This window comes from Sorex araneus, chromosome 5, assembly GCF_027595985.1.
Source record: "Sorex araneus isolate mSorAra2 chromosome 5, mSorAra2.pri, whole genome shotgun sequence".
NCBI lineage: Eukaryota > Metazoa > Chordata > Mammalia > Eulipotyphla > Soricidae > Sorex > Sorex araneus.
Genome location: NC_073306.1, coordinates 2,307,460 through 2,327,570, shown reverse-complemented (window position 1 = coordinate 2,327,570; position 20,111 = coordinate 2,307,460). Strand labels below are relative to the sequence as shown.

Here is a 20,111-nt window from a genome sequence, read left to right as displayed (position 1 = left end):
GCCCTGGGGCGGGCGCCGGAAGGGGGGAACGGGAAAGGAGAGGGACAAGACCGCCAGCTCGGCAGCGGGGCTGCAACACAACTCGATCTGTAGCCCAGGAACCTGGGTTCTGACACGCCCCAGACGGGGGTCGACCTGGACCCGGGAGGGCAGACGCGTGAGCGAGACGCGGGAAGACTTGCGGCAGGAGCGAACGAGGAGCCGCCCTGGCCAGCTCGGGATGGAACAAGACCTTCCTCGGCATCAGCAGGCAGGAGCCCGGGAAGGAAGGCAGCGAGCTGGCCCTCTCCGAGAAACAGCCCTCGCCGGCCCCACGCAGTCCCCTCGGACAGATCAGAGGCGAGTGGCAGGGGCTGGAGCGACAGCACAGCGGGGAGGGCGTTTGCCTTGCACACGGCCGACCCGGGTTTGATTCCTGGCATCCCATAGGGTCCCCTGAGCACCGCCAGGAGTGATTCCTGAGTGCAGAGCCAGGAGCAACCCCTGAGCACTGCTGGGTGTGTCTCAAAATGCCAAAAATAAAATAAAATAAGAGGTGAGTGGCAGAGAGAAAATACGTGTCCCACACACATCCCGCAGAAAAGCACGTCATCGACAACCCACCAGGAAGCCGCTTCCCCGGGGCCCAGCCTGCAGGGGAAGTCGAGGGCTGAGCCCGACATGGGCGACGCTTTCCCCAGAACCATCCTCCTGACGCTCCCCGGGGGTTCGACGGGCACCCGCATGCTGCCCGACTCGACTAAGCCTGACTGGACTGTCCGCCGGCACTGCCCAAGCCGGGCATCCGCCGCTTGGCGCAGCCTCAGGTCTAGCGTCCAGGCTGCGAGCTTTCTGCAGGGACAGCGTGTTGGCACAGAGTTCGGGTGGCAGGAGCCTGCGGCAGGCGGATGAATGAACGCTGCGGAAATGAGGGCATGGAGGCTGGCGGCCCCCGGGAGCTCAAGGGTGACCAACGCCTGGATTCTCACTGCAGGAGTCCGGGGCAAGGCGGCCTGGAACCAGGGCCGGCGAGAGACAGGCGCCCTGGAAGGAGCCTCGGGGCAAAGTGACGAGAGAATGGTCCCGGGCTCACCTCAAAAGCGGTGCCATCTCCGACCCACTGGCACGGGGCCCACGGCAAGAAAAAGGCAAACCAACTCGCACCCAAATCCTCTCTAGCCTCACCCCCAGAGCCCCCGATCCCAGACGCCCAGCCCGTCCCTGCTGGCCCCTCCTCCGCGCTCCCCCTGAGGCCAGCTGCCCAGACACGGGGCCTGGAATACTCGCTGCAGGTGACAGATTGGCTGGCGTGTCAGCTGGGGGGAAAAAACAAATTTTTTTAAGCCTCGCAAGTGCTAAGGATTATTCAATTATTTTAATACGGCCGGATACGGCAAGATCGATAGGAATCCTTGTATTTTTAATGTGGATCATTATTCAAAATATGTCACTGCCCAATCAATGCAAAAGTTAAAGCTCATCAATATTTAAATGTTTCCGCTGGACCTCTTATCAGCCCACCCAGAAACGAGCTCAGCGGCTCACCAAGTCCAGGATTCCATCGTTCGAGTTTGCAGGTTCAAGAGTAAATGTCGCTCTGCTTTGCTGGAGAAACGGGTGATGCTGGGAGGGGGGCAGGGGGGCAGGGTGCAGGCAGAGGGGATGCGGAAACCGTGTCAGGTGGCTGCCTCGGGGGTCTCAGAACATAGGCACTAGGTTCAGGGGACAGGGAGAGTCAGCCTGCGGCCTTCGGCACGTCCTAGCTTTCCAAAGCTGAAGTTCCCGGGCTGGGGGCAGGCCAGGCCCTGCAACCCTCCACTCTAACCCCACATCCTGGTTCTGCTCAGCCCCAGAGCCCCCCTCACCCCCCTCACAAGCTGGCTATCTTGTCGCTAGACCTATAGAAACATTTTTCCTGTCTGAAACACCTTTGAGTTTCTCCCTTCTCATGAGTTTGGCTAATTCCTACTCCTCAATGGGGCTTCAATTTAGACAGATGGATGGATGGATGGATGAGTGATGGATGGGTGATGGATGGATGACGGATGGGTGGTTGTTTACTCCAAGAATGTGTCTATGAATAGATAAACAGACCCCATATATGCCACCATGGGACTCCATGCTGCCCTTGGGCACAGTATCTGGATGTATGTACATCACTGTATTAATTTTACACACAGGAACAGGCCCTACATATGCCTGTTCACACTCCAGTCACACCATATCCCTCAGGATGGTGTCAAGAATGAATGCTCAGTCGGTATCAGATGGAAGGCAGGTGGGTGGATGGGTGGGTGGGTGGATGGATGAATGGGTGGATGGATGAATGGATGGATGGATGGATGGATGGATGGGTGGACGGGTGGAAGGATGGATGGATGGATGGATGGATGGATGGATGGATGGATGGATGGATGGAAGGAAGGATAGATGGGTGGATGAACGGGTGGATGGACGGGTGGAAGGATAGATGGATGAATGTATAGATGAATTGGTGAATAGATGGATGGGTGGATAGCTGAATAGATGGATGGATGGATGGATGGATGGATGGATGGATGGATGGATGGATGGATGGATGGATGGATGGTTGGGTGGGTGGGTGGATGGATGGATGGGTGGATAGATGGATGGATGGATGGGTAGATGGGTGGGTGGATGAACTGATGGATGGGTGGGTGGATGGATAGATGGATGGGTGGATAGCTGAATAGGTGGATGGATGGATGGATGGATGGATGGATGGATAGATGGATGGAAGGAAGGATAGATGGGTGGATGAACGGGTGGATGGACGGGTGGAAGGATAGATAGATGAATGTATAGATGAATTGGTGAATAGATGGATGGGTGGATAGCTGGATGGATGGATGGATGGATGGATGGATGGATGGATGGATGGATGGATGGATGGATGAATGGATGGTTGGGTGGGTGGGTGGGTAGGTGGATGGATGGATGGATGGATGAATGGATGGTTGGGTGGGTGGGTGGGTAGGTGGATGGATGGATGGATGGATGGATGGATGGATGGATGGATGGGTGGATAGATGGATGGATGGATGGGTAGATGGGTGGGTGGATGAACTGATGGATGGGTGGGTGGATGGATAGATGGATGGGTGGATAGACTGATGCATGGGAAGGTGGGTAGATGGGTGAGAGGTGGATGGATGAATAGATGAATGGATGATAGATGGATGATGGATGGATGGGCTCTTTTTTTTGCAGTATAACTGGTTTTTGTTTTCTTAAACCAGGATTGAAAGAAACCTTCCTCCCAGGTGCTATAAACAAGCCATTCTAGTGCCTTAACAGCCAGGCACGCCTAGGCTTCAGAGCACGGATGGCATGATGGGCATGTAAGTTTTCCCTCTAGTAGGCTGTTCTGTTACAGTTATCCTGCGGTCCCCATGTGCTTCATCAGGCACGAAAGTCAGAAAGGCAGCAGGGAGTCCTGGGCTGTCAGCTACCCACAGATGGCCCTCCACCCCTTTGCCACACTCCTTGCTTCAGAGCAGAGCCTGCCCTTCCTCACCCTGAGGAGAGCATGCTCCCCATCACCATCCCCCACCCACTCATCAACCAACCCATCCTTCTATCCATCTACTATCTGCCTATCCATCATCCATCTACCCATCCACCCATCCATCATCCATCTACCTATCCATCCATCCATCCATCATCCATCATACATCTATCCATCCACCATCTATTCACCCATCATCCATTATCCATCCACCCACCCACCCATCCATCCATCCGTCCATCCATCTACCCATCCTCCTATTCATCCATCCATCCATCCCTCTACCCATCTATCCATCCATCCATCATCCATCTACCTATCCATCTCTCCATCACCCATCCATCATTCATCCACCTATCCATCTATCCATCCACCCATCATCCATCTATCCACCCATCCATCATTCATCCACCCATCCATCCACCCATCCACCTATTCACCCATCCATCCATCCACCCATCTATCCATCCATCATCCATTCACCCATCCACCCATCCACCCATCCGTCTATCCATCCACCAATCCATCCATCCGTCCATATACCCATCCATACACCTATCCATCCATCCATCCATCTATCCATTAAACCATTCACCAACCCTTATCTCAACCCTCTGTCTTCCCATCCTTTCATCCATCCATCTCCCACCAACCCATCCCCTGTCCATTCATCATCCATCCATCCATCCATCCAAAAACTATCCATCCACCCATCATCCATCACCACCCATCTATCCACAAACCCATATCCCTATCTATCCTCTATCTACCCATCCACCCCCACCCATCCACCCATTACCCACCCACTCATCCACTCCCCCATCATCCATCCATTCATCACCCACCCACCCATCTATCCACCATCCACCCACCCGTCATCCATCCATCCATCCCCACTCATCCTCCCTCCTCCCCACCACCCATCCAGGCTCCTGACCCCAAGGAACCCATGAGTACGGGTGTTTTGAGATCAGCTGTCCCACGGGTAGAAAGAGTGAAGAATTGGGGACAGGCTCTGCCCCTGCTCCCCCCCACGTGCCACAGCAGCTTCCGGACTGTTTCTCCACGAGCACGCGGGCAGCAGCTCTCTGCGGGTGGCCGGGCTGCGTGGGCAGAGCACTGGGGCTCAGAGTCTTCCCACGGGCGACCCACCTGGGGCTCCCGGGAACCCGCCCGAGAGCACAGCCCCTCCCCCACCAAGGGAGCCTCCACTGCGCATGTTCTGGAAGAACGGCCATGCAGTGTCACCCGAGGGCTCGTGGGAACCCCAGGGGGGCACGGCCTCAGGGACAGGAAAGGGGTCATCAGGGACATCGGACACCCAGGATGCCCAGAAGGGGCACCATCGGTCGGTTGGTTGTCTACCCCAAGAAGGCGAGGCCCACCCCAGGCCCCTGTGCGTGCCACAGAACGGGTGCCCACACCCTCTCCCCGAGAGCCCCGAGACAGGCCCGTGGCAGACGGCTCTGCGGCTGATGACAGGTGCCGGGCCTCAGGCTCGGGTCAGCTCTCTCAGGACAGAAACCAGGCGACTGTCCGGCCACAGCACATGCCAAGCTTCCGCCGGGTGAGTCCCACATGGGCAGGAGCGGCCGGGGCGCGAGTCTCCTGCCCTCCCTGGGCTTCGTGGCTCTGGGCACCCTGAGCGCATCTGCCCGTCCCTCTGCCCTGCGTTCATCTGGGTCCGCTCCGTGTGCCGAGAGGCGGGTTCGGGCGGATGGTGCTGGTGGACGGGGGTGCGGGACTCGGGTCTCCCGAGCGCAGGGAGCGCCTGCTCCTCTCCCACTGCACGCCAGGGTCCTTCCAGCCATGTAGGAGGCGTGGCGTCCTGGGGGCCCGGGCCCGGGCTGTGGGGTCTGCACCGGCTGAGCAGACCATGCCGTGAGCCACGCACCGCATCGCTCTTTGGCTCAGGGGAAACATCGGCTTCTCGCAGAGGCACCAGCTGAGAGGGGAGGCCCAGCACGTCTGCGGAAGCCAGGCAGGGCGCTGGGCGTGACAGGCCTCGCCGAGAGACGCCCCCGCCCCCGCGGCCAGGGCCCCAGAGGGCGTGGAACCCCCACGCGCACGCGTCCTTCCCCGAAGCTGCTCTGGACTCTCACCTAAGCTTGCAGGTCCAAGAGGGAGAGATGCGGAGAACGGCGGGTCTGACCCTCACTCACCCTCCCGTGACCCTGCCCAGCCCCCACGTAACAGGAGGGACCGTGGGACGACACAGGAAGCGTGTTCCCCAGCAAGACCGTGACGTGAACGGAGCCTGGCCAGGGCCAGGGGTCTGCCCCAGGCACTCAATGACGCAGCCCTGCAGCCAGCACGGACCCGGGTCACCGGCAGGAAGAGAGAAGCACCAGGAAGCCGTGGGGGCTGCAGAGGGGGGCAGCTGGGGGGCAGGGGACACAGCGAGGGGGCAGGAGGATGAGCGGCTACTGATAAGGATGGAGGCGGCCAGTGTTAGAGACGCTGGCCCCGGGCCTCTCTCCATCTACCACCTCTTCAGCCTGCTAGAAAAGCTGACACGCTACCCGGCACTGCCCAGGGCACGGAGGGGGGAGCTGGAGAGCCGGGCACAGTCCTGGACATTCGACAAGACTGTGGGAACCTGGCCAGCCCGCAGCTGGCACAGTGACGGGGACCGGCCGGCCCGCAGCTGGCTTGGGGACGGGCACCGGCCTGCCCGCAGCTGGCTGAACCATCGTTCACTGGTGTCTGGAATCCTCGAGGGGGGAGGGTCTACCCAGGGGACGGACAAGGCTCAGGACAGCAGCCCCACCTCGACTGCCCCCAGGGGCGACGGGAGCAGGTGGAGGCAGGCCCGTGTGCCCCGTGTGCCCGTGTGCCCGTGTGCCCCGTGTGCCCCTGCGCCCCACAGGCTGGAGTCCCGAGGTGGGCGCCTGGAGCAGGAGGCCTCACCCTGGCCCTTCTGAGCATCTATTCCCGGGCGAGAGAAGATCATTAAAGGTTAATTGCGATGAGTGTAAAGGTCACGTTTGCATAGCTCACCTCTTGGACCAGAACTGCCTCCTCACGACTGCGTCGGAATACCAATTACTCCCTGGAGCACTGAAACTGCCATCAGTGATGGCCTGTGTGGGCTGCGGCCCGGGTGCAGCCACCTCCAGGCTGCTCTGACCTGACCACCGGGGCCAGGACACTCAGGCCCACAGCCCAGCACCGCCATGGCCCGCGCTTGTCCAGCGCAGCCACCTGGGGGCCAAGAGTCCCGCCTGTGTCTGCCCTCGCCAAGCTTCGACTAGGGAAGAGAAGTGTCCCCAAATCATTACCTGCACACGCTGCATCCCAGATGCATCCCCGCATCATCCCACATCACCCCTGCATCATCCTGCATCATCCCTGCATCACCCCCGCATCACTCCCGCATCACCCCCGCACCACCCCCGCACCACCCCCACATCATCCTGCATCACCCCTGCATCACTCCCATATCATCCCCTCATCATCCTGCGTCACCCTGACATCACTCCCGCATCATCCCGCATCACCCCCGCATCATCCTGCATCACCCCCGCATCATCCCGCATCACCCCCGCATCATCCTGCATCACCCCCGCATCATCCTGCATCCCCCGCATCATCCCGCATCACCCCCGCATCATCCCCTCATCATCCTGCATCACCCCCGCATCACTCCTGCATCACCCCCGCATCATCCCCTCATCATCCTACATCATCCATGTCATCCCCGAATCACCCCCACATCATCCTGCATCACTCCTGTATTATCCCCACATCATCCCGCATCACCCCTGCATCACCCCCACATCAGTTCCATATCATCCCCTCATCATCCTGCGTCACCCCTACATCACTCCCGCATCATCCTGCATCACCCCCGCATCATCCTGCATCACCCCCACATCAGTCCCATATCATCCCCTCATCATCCTGTGTCACCCCTACATCACTCCCGCATCATCCTGCATCACCCCCGCATCATCCCGCATCACCCCCGCATCATCCTGCATCACTCCCGCATCATCCCCGCATCATCCCCGCATCACCCCCGCACCACCCCTGCATCACTCCTGTATCATCCCCTCATCATCCTGCATCACCCCCACATCACCCCCACATCACCCCTGCATCATCCTGCATCATCCTGCATCACTCCCACATCATCCTGCATCATCCATGTCATCCCCGTATCGTCCCCACATCATCCTGCATCATCGCCGCATCCAAACTGCATCCCCTGCATCACCCCTGTGACATCCCGGCTTCATCCTGCATCATCCCCGCATCCCCGCCTGCATTCCCGCATCATCCCGCATCCTCCCTGCACCATCCCCACATCACCCCCGCATCACCCCACATCATCCCCTTAGTCGCTCCTGCTTCTGCTGAGGCTGCGCTTTCCCGGATAGCGGGGTCTCAGGGCAGGACCAGAGAGGCGGGGCCTGTGGTGGCTGGAGGGGTGGGGGGGAGAGGCTTCCACTGAAGCACGAGACAAGCCACAGGGCGTGTCAGCTGGGCGATGACACAGGTCACTGGCCAGCTGCCGTCAGCCTCGGAGAAGGCCCGGGAATCAGGGGAATCAGGGGCAGAACAGCAAGGCGTGGGGAGAGGGGCAGGGGCCCAGGAAGGACAGGCAGCGGGAGCCAAGGCGGACTGTGGACGTGGCCACAGGCCACGCAGGGTGGACACATCGGGCAGTGGGAGAGGCCAGGCCTCCCCGAGAGCCACCAGGAGCCAGTGCCCCAGCTTTTTCCAGGAGCCCCTGCTGTAGAACCAAGAACACGCGTGTCTCCAAGCCTCCGTGTGTGGGCAGGGCTCACAGCAGGCAGCGGACAGGGAGCGGCGCTCACACGAGTCCCTGAGTCAGGAGGCCCCTGGGGCCCCGTCCTGCCCCCGGGCCTGCTTGCTGTGCAGCGGGCCGGACGATTCAGCGGGATTACTTGGACACGGCGGCAGGAGGCTGAGCCGCGCACCAGGTCAGGCCGCCGGCAGACTCCGGCGAGGTCACTCCAAACCGGAGGGATGAGCGGTTGGGAGGATTAATTATCGGCTCCCCGGCGCTCCTGCAGCCAGTGGCTAAAACTCGCTGCCAATCGATGCCTATTAAACCGCCGTGAGCAGGCCAGCCCTCCAGGAAAGGAAGCTTCCAGAAGAGGGAGGGGTGGGTGGGCGACGGCTGGAATTCTAAGGGGTCCAGGAGGAGCAGTGGGCGCGGGACCCCTCACGCCACGCCCCACTGCTGGGCCAGGGCCCTGCGGGGAGCCGGGCGGGCTGGCGGGCCCCAGGGGCAGAGGAGGGGGGGCCGGGAGCCTGTTCCCGGGAAGAGCAGACAGGAAGCAGCAGGAGCCGCTGGGGGTCTGCGTTCCCCACTCCCCCGGTTCTCAGGAACCAACTCCGCCCCCAGGCGCAGCCGGGCAGGGTCCACCCGGCAGGAGAGGTCAGCTGGGCTCGCGGCCAGGGTCCTCTCCGAGTCCCCCCACGTCAGGTGACAGGCACACAGCAGCTCAGCCCTCTCTGCCCACCCCCGGAGCACAGATGAGGGGCCTGGACACCCACGATGGCTCAGGGGTGCTGGGCCGCGTCCGAGCCGACCCAGAAGGCAGGAAGTGGGACCGTGCTGAGTGAGGGTCACCCGATACGGACAGGGAAACTGAGTCCCAGGGAGGCGAAGGCGCTCTCCCTGGTTGCGCTGAGGGAGGGCCGGGGCCAGGACCCAGCCCCCAGGGACACCACCTGGCGTCTCCGTCCCGCAGGGCTCATGACACCCCCCCCCCCAGCCTCCCCGTTTGCACTGTCCGGTGGCCACTCGTCAGCCTCCTCAGACCCGGGCCCGGCACTGTCACTGCAGGGCCGGCACAGCGCCCCCCAGAGCCAGAGCAGGGCAGGGCAGCTGCCCCGGAGCCCGGGGGCTGCACATTCACGATGGGGATCCTAGCTCCCGGCGTAAGGTCACTGTCCCAAACCAGGCCAGCCTGCCCCAAGGACCAGAGCAGCCCCCGCGAGCAATCCCGGGTGCCCCGTCTGCACTGGCGGGCCACTGGCACCCTGCTGTGTGTGCCTGGTGCCCCCGACTCCCTGGCCGAGGGAGGTCATTCCCAGGGCGGCTTCAGGAAAGGGGTCATGGCGGCACGTGGCACGACGCTCCCTCAGAGGGACCCAGGGCTGACAGCGACCTCGGCCCAGCCCCGGGTGCAAGGACATGCTCCCCGAGGCAGGAAGGCCACCAGCCCCCCGCCGGCCCAGACAGCGGCCCCTCTCGGAGAGGCTCGGCCTGGACCCCGCAGCCACCTGGGTCAGAACCAACACCCGGTGGCCAATCGGCTGAGGGGCGGCCACACAGCCGGCGGCCTGGCCGCTCCTGCTCCCTCCCCCTCGCTCCTGTGCCTCAGTCTCCCCTAGAAGCTGCCCACTCTGCAGAGCTGCCACAGGACGGTCCCTCTGCAGAGTGGCCGGAAGCGCCAAGGCCCCAGCACGGACCCTTCGGCTCAAAGCGGGGCTACACGTCACACAAGGGGTGCCGCTGAGCGCCCCACCGACAGCGTGGCTGGGAGCGCTTGGAACCACGGCGCTGACCTCCACGCCCCCGAGGGGACCCGGCCCTGCAGCACTGCAGGGAACAAGCACCGCCCCCCCCCCCCAGCCCGCCATTAGTCAGGGCACACACGGAACCCCAAGGGGCGCCAAGCCCTGAGCCCCGCCCCCCGCAACCGGCTGCCCCCACCTCTGCAGGAGCATCTGGGCGGGCTCCCTAAGGGCGAGCTCGGACCCCCCAGTCCCAGAGAAGAGACCCTAGCCCTCTGGCAGGGGGTGGACTCGGAGCAACGACCCTAACTTGGTAAATTAATTCCAAAGCACAACTGTTTTCAATCTTCATTTAAAATCAGCCTTTGTTAATCCGGATTTAATGACATAGGAAATGGAAAGTCCCTTAATAAAATAAGTTTATGAATATTTATCATCTCCCTTTACCTGAAAATTGAATAATTCATCAATTAACTTTACTATTAATTATTTAATGCAAAATTAATAAACCCCAAAACTCTGACGTTTGCCTGCAAACCCTCCAGCGCTGGGAGGGGAAGGAGGCGGCCAGGAAGCAGCGACCCTGGGTGGTCCCAAGCCCCGCAGAGGGGGGGCGGGGTCACAGCTGGGACTGCGGGGGGCTCACGGCTGGGACTGGGCACGTTACACGACATGTGGAGTGCCCGAGGGTTACACGGATTGCGCAGGTCACGGCTGTGATTTCTCAGTGAGGGGCCTCGGAGCTGTGGCCGCGGCAAGACACGAGCCCCTGCCCCCACCCGGGAGCCCCCCACCTCGGGCTGCTGGCCCCGCCCAGGGCCCCGGGGTTCCGGCATCCAGCACGGAGCCCCCCTCCCCCCAGGCCCACCCAGCGCTAGGCTCAGGGGCTGCGTGTCCTGCCAGGATGCATCTGCAGGCAATGGTGGACCCCAGTGTCCACCCACACCCCTGGCCAGGCCCCTCCTGACCCCGCCCAGCCGCCTGCACCCCAAACCATGAGGCCCTCGGACCTCAGCCAGCTGCTTCTCCGGATCTGCCCCTCCCTGCCCCCACCCTCAGCACCGGCGCCCGGATGCCGCCTGCAGGGACCGTCGGGGCCGCAGGGCAAGACCCAGGCTCCCGGCCACCCACACTCCTGCCCACCCACACACCTGCCTTCACATGCCTGCACTCTCGTGTGTCTCCATGCCTACATGTGTGACTGCACATTCACACACGCAACTCCCACACCTGTGCGCACACGCACACATGCACCTTGACACTCACACACGTGTGCTCACACACACACAAGCATCGCACACTTCGGCGTACAGGCGTGCATGTGCGTTCACACACGCATGTGCGCATCTCTGTGAGCCTGTGTGTGTCTGGGGCGTCTGTGTGTGCATCGACACCCCTCGGGAAGCAGAGGCTTGTGGGAAGAGGGGCGCGGGGGGAGGTGCCTTCGCTGCCGTGGGGTTTGCAATCTGGGAGCCCATAATCCGGGGCGGCGGGAAGTCTAAGAATAGCGGAGACAGCGACACCCCCCCAGCCGCCCCCCGGCTGCCGGGGACGCTCATCACACGGGGACCGTCAGCCGCACCGGGCGGGCGCTATCCCGAGACGGGCTGCCCGTGGTGCCTTCCCCGCTGCCAGCAGCCTGTTTGCTCACAGGACCCGGGGACACAGGTGCCAACGGGGCCCCTGACGCCGATCACAGGGACACAGACGCCAGCGGGGCCGCGGCACGGACCCCAGCCCCTGGCGGTGCCCCAGCGGGAGTGGGGGGGCCACCTGGCACTCACTGGCGGGCACAGTCTGTGGGTTCGCAGGGCAGCGAGCTGACCGGCCTGTGCGGACGCAGTGACAGGGGCTCGGCAAGGCCACCACCGGGCCTGACCCCCGGGGCAGTCAGGGCCCAGCAGCTCCTGACCGGGACACCCCACACTGGGACTGGGCGGGAAAGGGACCTCGGAGACACAGACCCGGACACCAGCGGACGCTGCAGCGTGGTGTGGCCCGGGACCTGTGGCAGCGTCTCCAGAGAGGCCGGGCCGGGCTTCTGGGGACAGAGAAGGGCCAGCCCGGGGAGACGCAGGCCAGCCTGGGCACAGGCCTGGGGGCAGCCAGCTGCAGGCTGCATGCCGGGCACCTCACGCACCCTCACACACACCCCTCACACAGTGTGCATGTGCACACACACACACAAAGCCCTGTATACAGTGTGCACACACTCACACCCTCCCATACAGTGTGCATGCACACACACTCGCACACCCTCACACAGCCTGCATGCACACACACACATACAGTGCATACACACACCCCCTCATACATTGTGCATACACACGCACGCACACGTCCCTTCATACATATGTGCACACACTTACACGCTTACACAGCATGAGCCCTCACACAATCACACATTCCCTCACACACTTATACAGTGTGAGCCTCACACACAATTACACACATACACACACCCTCACATCCTTACACACCGTGAGTCCTCACACATGCTCACATGTACACACCCTCGCACCATTGTACATGAACCCTCACACACAGTCATGCACACACATACACACTTGTGCACATATTCACATGCTCCTGAACACATGTAGACACACACTTACGCACACACATACACACGCACACACATACTCACAAATTCACACACTCACAGACTCACATTCACGTGCACACTCACACACACACCCGCTGCCCCATCCATGCTGCACTCCCCACTCTCAGTCTGCATCCCTGCACACACACCCCAGCCCAGTGACCCCTATCTGTGTCCCCGTGCTCTGTCCCGTCTCCCACACACGCTCCCAGTGTCCCTTCTGTGCACTCACCCCTGCACACAGCCCTCGCACACGGCATTCTGCACCATGTCCCTGCACACCGCTTCCCTGCTGTATTCATGCACACGCATCTTGCATACGTCTTTGCTGTCATTGCACACTGTGTGATCACACAAGCATCTCTGCGCGCTGCCTTCTTGCACACTGGGACCTTGCACACATCCCGTACACGCTGCATCCTTGCGCATGCACCCTGGATGCTGTATCCTTGCACACGTGTCTGCACACTGCACGCGTGCATACCGTGTTCTTGCACACTGGGCCCTTGCTCACTGTGTGCCGCCACATGTACCCTTGTGCACTGCATCCTTGCACACGCATCTGTGCACGCTGCATCCTTGCTCTCTGCGTGGTGGCACACGCATCCCTGCACGCTGTGCCCTCGAGTGCGAGGACAGCACATCTCAGCAACAGGGTTTCTTGGGTCCTGAGCAACTACTTAGAATTCTCAAGGCTGCAGCGGGAGGCCTTGGTCCCCGGCCAGGGAGCCGGCCCTGCGGTGGCTCTGGGAGAGACGCAGGACAGGACCAGACGTTTCTCTCCCCGGCGGGTCAGGCCCAAGGCCTTGGCTCCAGGGGAGCCGCGGCCGCTCTGCAGCCAGGCGGGACGAGCAGCGGGGACGCTGCTGGCCTGGGTACGGGCGGGGGGGGCTCCGGGGGGTGGAGCACTGAGGCCCTGAAACTCTCCGACACTGTCGCCCAGACACAGGACATCAACGACACGATTAGGAAGATCAAAGAGAATCCGCAAGCAAGAGCGAGGGCCCTGGGAGGGGCGAGCAGGGCTGAGGGGGTCTGGGCAGCCCCCCGCCCCCGCGTATCCGCCCCTCAGCAGGCCACGGCCCCAATTCCAGACGCGGAGCCGGAATCTAGGGCAGCCGTGGCCCCCGAGGCAGGGACTCCCCGAGCTGCCGGGCGCCAGACACTTCCCGGAACCAGGTCAGCGAGTCCCCCCCCAGCCCCTCCCAGCACAGCCCCGGGGCCGGGCCGGCACCCACGAGCCGGGCTCCGCTCTCCAGCTGAGAGCGGGTTTACGGCCCGGCTTCCCCGGCCAGGAAGCAGACGCTGGAGGGACCTAATGTGACACCTCATTATGTCCACACGGTCACGGTGCCCGCACAGCACAGCACAGAGGGACCGGGGGCGGCTGCCGAGACAGCTTCTCCTCCAGCACATGACACACATACCCAGCACGCGTATGTGCACACGCACAAACACATACGCCAGCACAAAACACACTCACGCTAGCACAGAAACACACATGCATGCACGCACACCAGCAAGCATACACACGCAAACACACACACCAGCACATATACATACACAAACACATATGCCAGCACAAATACACACTCATGCTAGTATGGCAACACACATAGACGCATGCATACCAGCAAATACGCACACGCTAACACATACACCAGCAGAAATACACGCTCATACAAGCACACCAACACATACCCCAAACATATACACAAGCAAACACACATGCACCAGTACATGTACACAAACATACACCCACACATATACATGTACAAACACATATATCAGCACAAATGCACGCAAACACACACAGAAGCACAAATACACACTCATGCAAGTACACCAATACATATACATACCCATAAACATACACATGCAAACACATGCGCCAGCACATGCACACACACAAATACATACACCAGTACAAATAAGCAAACACATACACCAGCATATACATATATACAATATACATTCACACATAAACACAGACACAAACGCACATAGATACATACAGACATGTGTGATCACACAGGTACATACACCTCCATGTGTCTGAGCACACATGCACACATATGCATGTGCATGAAGTACACACAGACACATAGGCACCTGCACACTTGAACACAGGCCTAAGCACACCCATACCACACATGACACAGACATTGGCACATACACACATACACATAAGCGCAGACACATGGACCATCCCTGTCCTCATGGAAACACACGAGGCTTGAGAAGGCCAGAGGGACGGTCCTGCGGGAAGGTGTTGACCTCACACCAGCTGCTCCAGGGTCAGTCCCCACCATCCCAGAGGGTCCCCTGAGCCCACCAGGAGCGATTCCTGAGGGCAGAGCCAGAAGTCAGCCCTAAGCACTGCCTCGCATGGCCCCAAAACAAACAAAACAAGCAAATAGGCTTGAGAATTTATTCCGGGACTTTATCGTTATGATAGAATACATGTAATGTGGAATATGTAACATGGAATATATGTGTCACTGTCACTGTCACTGTCATCCCGTTGCTCATTGATTTGCTTGAGCAGGCACCAGTAACGTCTCTATTGTGAGACTTGTTGTTACTGTTTTTGGCATATCCAATACGCCACGGGGAGCTTGCCAGGCTCTGCCGTGTGGGCGGGATACTCTCAGTAGCTTGCCGGGCTCTCCGAGAGGGGCGGAAGAATCAAACCCGGGTCAGCCGTGTGCGAGGCAAACGCCCTACCCTCTGTGCTGTCGCTCCAGCCATATGTGTAACGTGGAATATTCGTAACATGTGTTGGCGTGTCCGGGCGCTCAGTCCAGCAGCCCACGTCTGTCCAGCGCTGTGAGACTCCCCAGCCCCAGGATCGCTTCCTCCCCCCAAACTCTGCCCAGTGAACACGGGCCCCTCCCCGGGCCCCTGTCCGGAAGGACAATCGCGAGTGAGACACAGCAGGACGGTCAGCAGCGGAGCGGCCGGCAGTGGACCCAGGCAGTGCCACCGGCCGGCTGCCTACGGCAGCGGGGAAACATCCCCGGGGCCCCGGGAGTGGGCGGTGGTCTGGGCCCGCAGCCTCTCGGAGTACTGACCCGAGGGCCTGACATTCAGTACAGGGAAGTCCTGTCCCCGGAGCCCAGCTGTGCCCTCTCGTGGAGCACTCAGACCACTAACATACGTCCCAGCCTCCCGCCTCTCCGACGGCTCCCGGGAGTGAGCAGCTCCCGCCCCACCCGGGGGGGGGCAGTGCCCCCCTCCCCACGGGGCTCGCCAGCACTGCTGCTCCTGCCCTCTGGTCGCCCCGCCCCAGGGGACAGGCACTGAGGGCCCGACGGGAGGAGCGGAGGCTGGGGAGGAGGGCGCGGGAGCACGCGCGGCTCCGTGCAGCAGACACGGGTCAGCACCCGCGCGCTCAGCTGTCACCCCTGCTGGCCGTGGGCGCAGAGAGGAAGAACTCGCACCCGAGCCTGAGACGGGGCTGTGGGGACACTCAGACGCCAGCGCACACGGGAGCTCTGCAATCTGGGAGGGAGGGGGCAGCCCCGGGGTACCGCGGGGAGGGGGCCGAGGGGCACAGGACGGGGCAGACAGTGTAGACTCGGCTACACCCGTCCCGGGCCCCGGGTCCCAGCTCCTCTGCCAGGAGCCCCTTCCCCCCTGGCCGTGGACCCCCGCACTGTTCTGGGCTCGGGGGCCACCCACACGGCAGGCCACACCCCCTCTGCTCTGCGTGGACAGCGCGACACCAGGCAGGTGCGGAAGGAGCTGGGAGAAGATTCCAGAACAGCAGCAGAGCTCCTTCCATGCTCCCGGGGGTCCGTGGTGAGACTATGATGGTCCCAGCACGAGCCCGCGCCCTGGAGCCAGCCCGAAGGCTGATTTCTCACGCTGCCATCGAGCGCCACGTGGGTCCGGCCGCGGAAAACAAAATACCCGGCCCGGGGCGGCCATGGCCCCGCGGTCAGCCCGGCCGGGTGGGCGGCTCTGGGAGCACAGCCGGGAAGAACTCCCGGGACCCCCGGCCTCAGGGCAGGCTCGGGGGGGAGGGGGGGCTCTCTCCCCACACCAGGCCACCCACGGCCCAGAGAGACCCACGGCAGCACAGGGCACCCCTGCATGGGCACTGATTACAACAATTAGTTTCCCGGGGATCCCTCACGCCAACAGCGGCTCCTGTGACCGGAGGGTCTATAAATGTCAGCGGGGCGATTCGCTCTTATTAATCTCCTAAAACGCAATTAGTAGGGGCGGCGGTGCCGGCCAGAGGCTGTGCGGGGAACCGGTCTGTTTGACCCTGGCAGTCAGCGGGGGCGGGGGCGCCCCAGCCCCCACTCGGCCCCCCCCCCAGTAAAGCCCCTTCCCCCGGGCCCACACAGCGGGGTCCCAGCCCCCTCGGGAGAGGCTCCGCTTCCCGCCCACTGGGCCCACCAGTGCCTGGCACAGGCTCAGAGGGGGACCCCCGCAGAGATGAGGAACAAGGCTGCCCCCCACACCTGTGTGCGGACCCCCGAGGCAGGCAAAGCCGTGAGGACAGGCCCCCACCCACTCCACTGCACACGCACAGACGTGGGGCCATGCTGGGAGGGGGTGAGGAGGGTCTCCAGACCCACCCTGACAGCGCACCCCACCCCACCCCACGGGGCCGGTTCCGCCCGCAGATGGGGCCCCCCGTGCGGCCCCCGTGGCAGACACACTGTTCTCACGGGGGTTCAAGGAGCGTCTCGCGGCGGAGAAGGGCGCGGGGAGCGGCCGGGCTGTGGGTCGGGGCAGCTCCGGGCGGGGGCAAAGGGGCTCGCAGTCCTGGAGGACCCGACACCCCGACCCAGCAGGCCAGAGTCAGGGCTCTGGGGGGGACTCTGGGTGGGGGGGGAGACTTTACCGGCCCCCACCCCCAGGAGCCTCAGGGGAGAGGCCTCCCCAAGGCCGGAGCAGGGGGGCTGGAGCGCAGCACAGCGGGGAGGGCGTTGGCCTTGCACACCGCTGACCCGGGTTCAATTCCCAGCACCCCATAGGGTCCCCGAGCACCGCCAGGGGTAATTCCTGAGTGCAGAGCCAGGAGTCAGCCCTGAGCATCGCCGGGTGTGACCCAAAAAGGAGAAAGACTGGGGCAGGGTTCTGCCGGCCCCTCACGACCTGAGGGCGGCCAGGCCCACGCACGGGCCTCTCACTGGCCACTCAGCGCCCTCCCGAGCCCACACGCCGGCAGAGGCCTGGGCTGGCCGCTCCCCCGAGCACGGGCAGTGGCCGGAGTCCACGGGAGCCACCGAGCATGCGTGCCCTGAGGCCCCGGCCCACAGGGGTGCACGTGGACGGTGTCGCGTGGGTCACGCCCACGTGGGCGGTGCCCGCACTGGTAACACCACACGGGTGACACCAACACGGGTGGGGCCCACATGAGTAACGCCCACCAGATGGTGCCGCGCCCACATGCCCGGGAGGCGGCCCCACACGGCGGCGCCCACCAGACCACCCCGGCTCTCCCCTGGCGTCTCCACGCAGACACCGGGAACAAACCGAGCCAAACCCACGACTACCCGTCGCCGGGAGCCTGGGGCCGCCAGCCCCACCACAGCTGCCTCCAGGCTCGGCAGGGAAGGGGACCCCCACCCAGGCCGGCGGGAGAGAACCCTGATGGGGTGAGGGAGCCTGACCGGGTGAGGGAGCACTGACGAGTGAGGGAGCACTGACGGGTGAGGGAGCACTGATGGGGTGAGGGAGCACTGACGGGTGAGGGAGCACTGATGGGGTGAGGGAGCACTGACGGGGTGAGGGAGCACTGACGGGTGAGGAAGCACTGACAGGGTGAGGGAGCACTGATGGGGTGAGGGAGCATTAACGGGGTGAGGGAGCCTGACGGGGTGAAGGAGCACTGACAGGGTGAGGGAGCACTGATGGGGTGAGGGAGCACTGGCAGGGTGAGGGGACACTGACAGGGTGAGGGAGCACTGACAGGGTGAGGGAGCACTGACAAGGTAAGGGAGCACTGACAGGGTGAGGGAGCACTGATGGGGTGAGGGAGCACTGGCAGGGTGAGGGGACACTGACAGGGTGAGGGAGCACTGACAAGGTAAGGGAGCACTGACAGGGTGAGGGAGCACTGGCAGGGTGAGGGGACACTGACAGGGTGAGGGAGCACTGACAGGGTGAGGGAGCACTGACAAGGTAAGGGAGCACTGACAGGGTGAGGGAGCACTGACGGGGTGAGGGAGCACTGGCAGGGTGAGGGGCAACTGACAGGGTGAGGGAGCACTGACAGGGTGAGGGAGCACTGACAAGGTAAGGGAGCACTGACAGGGTGAGGGAGCACTGACAGGGTGAGGGAGCACTGACAGGGTGAGGGAGCATTGACGGGTGAGGGAGCACTGACAGGGTGAGGGAGCACTGACAGGGTGAGGGGGCACTGATGGGTGAGGGAGCACTAACAAGGTAAGGGAGCACTGACGGGTGAGGGGACACTGACAGGGTGAGGGAGCACTGACGGGTGAGGGAGCACTGAGGGGTGAGGGAGCACTGACGGGGTGAGGAAGCACTGACGGGGTGAGGGGGCCCCAACAGGAGGGGCCCTGACAGGACAAGGGGGTCCCTGACAAGGTGTGGGGGCCTAACGGGCCCTGACGGGGTGAGGAGCAAGAGGCCCGTGGAGGGTCCTGGGCAGGGCTGGGCCAGACCGAGCCCCCGCCGGGCCTGCTGGATGAGCGCCCGGCCCGCGGCCCACTCAGGCTCTGCGCCGGGCACCGCCGGGCCTCCGGGCGCAACTTCTAGTCATTTCAGCGCCAAGGAACGAAAACCTGAACATCCGCAGAGGCCGGGAACAACCCGGAGGCTTGGGGCGGGGACGGCCTGGGGAAGAGGCACAGAGGGAGCCCACCCCACGCGGGGTGCAGACCCCCTCTCCTGGGCCGGGACGAGCCGTCCCCGGCTTCCGTCCTGAAGGAAGCAGGACTCGCACCTCCAGGGGCCCGCAGGCCCGCGGGGGGGGCAGGGGGGCGGGGCTGCGAAGCACAGGACACCCCCAGCCCTCCCCTGCCGAGCCCCGCCCCACCCCTGGGCCCCTCGGGAGCAACCCCCAGCCCAGCAGCGTCCCTGCGGGAGCCCCAGACCCAAGAAATAGAATAAAACACTAGCCCTGCGTGAGCACTGTCGGCCGAGCCCCCTCCAGCGGGGAGGGGCCGGCCGTCTGCGGGTACGAGGCTGGTGGGGGTGCTCCCAGGGCGGACCGAGACGGATGGGGGGCGGGACAGCCTTGCACGCAGCCGGCTCCGGGCCAACGCCCAGCCCTGCCGGGGCCCCGCGCACCCCCAGGCGTGACCCGAGCACAGAGCCCGGAGGAGCCTCGTCAGAGCCACCAGGTGTGGCCAAAGGCCCAGCCAGCAAGCGACAACCGAGCCAACGGGGCCCCCAGGCGAGGCCCCGCGGAAGCCTGAGACTGACCAGGAGACGAGAAGCCCCTTCCCGCCCACACCCGCCCCTTCCCGCCCACACCCGCCCCTTCCCGCACTGCGACCCGCAGCGCCGGGGGTG

General features: G+C 62.9%; 1 protein-coding gene across 2 annotated transcripts in view; it reads right to left on the bottom strand.

Annotated features, from left to right (window-relative positions):
• Positions 1-20,111, bottom strand: part of CAMTA1 (calmodulin binding transcription activator 1) — a 497,436-nt gene that overhangs the window by 312,622 nt on the left and 164,703 nt on the right. The gene's annotated exons all lie outside the window — the stretch shown is intronic.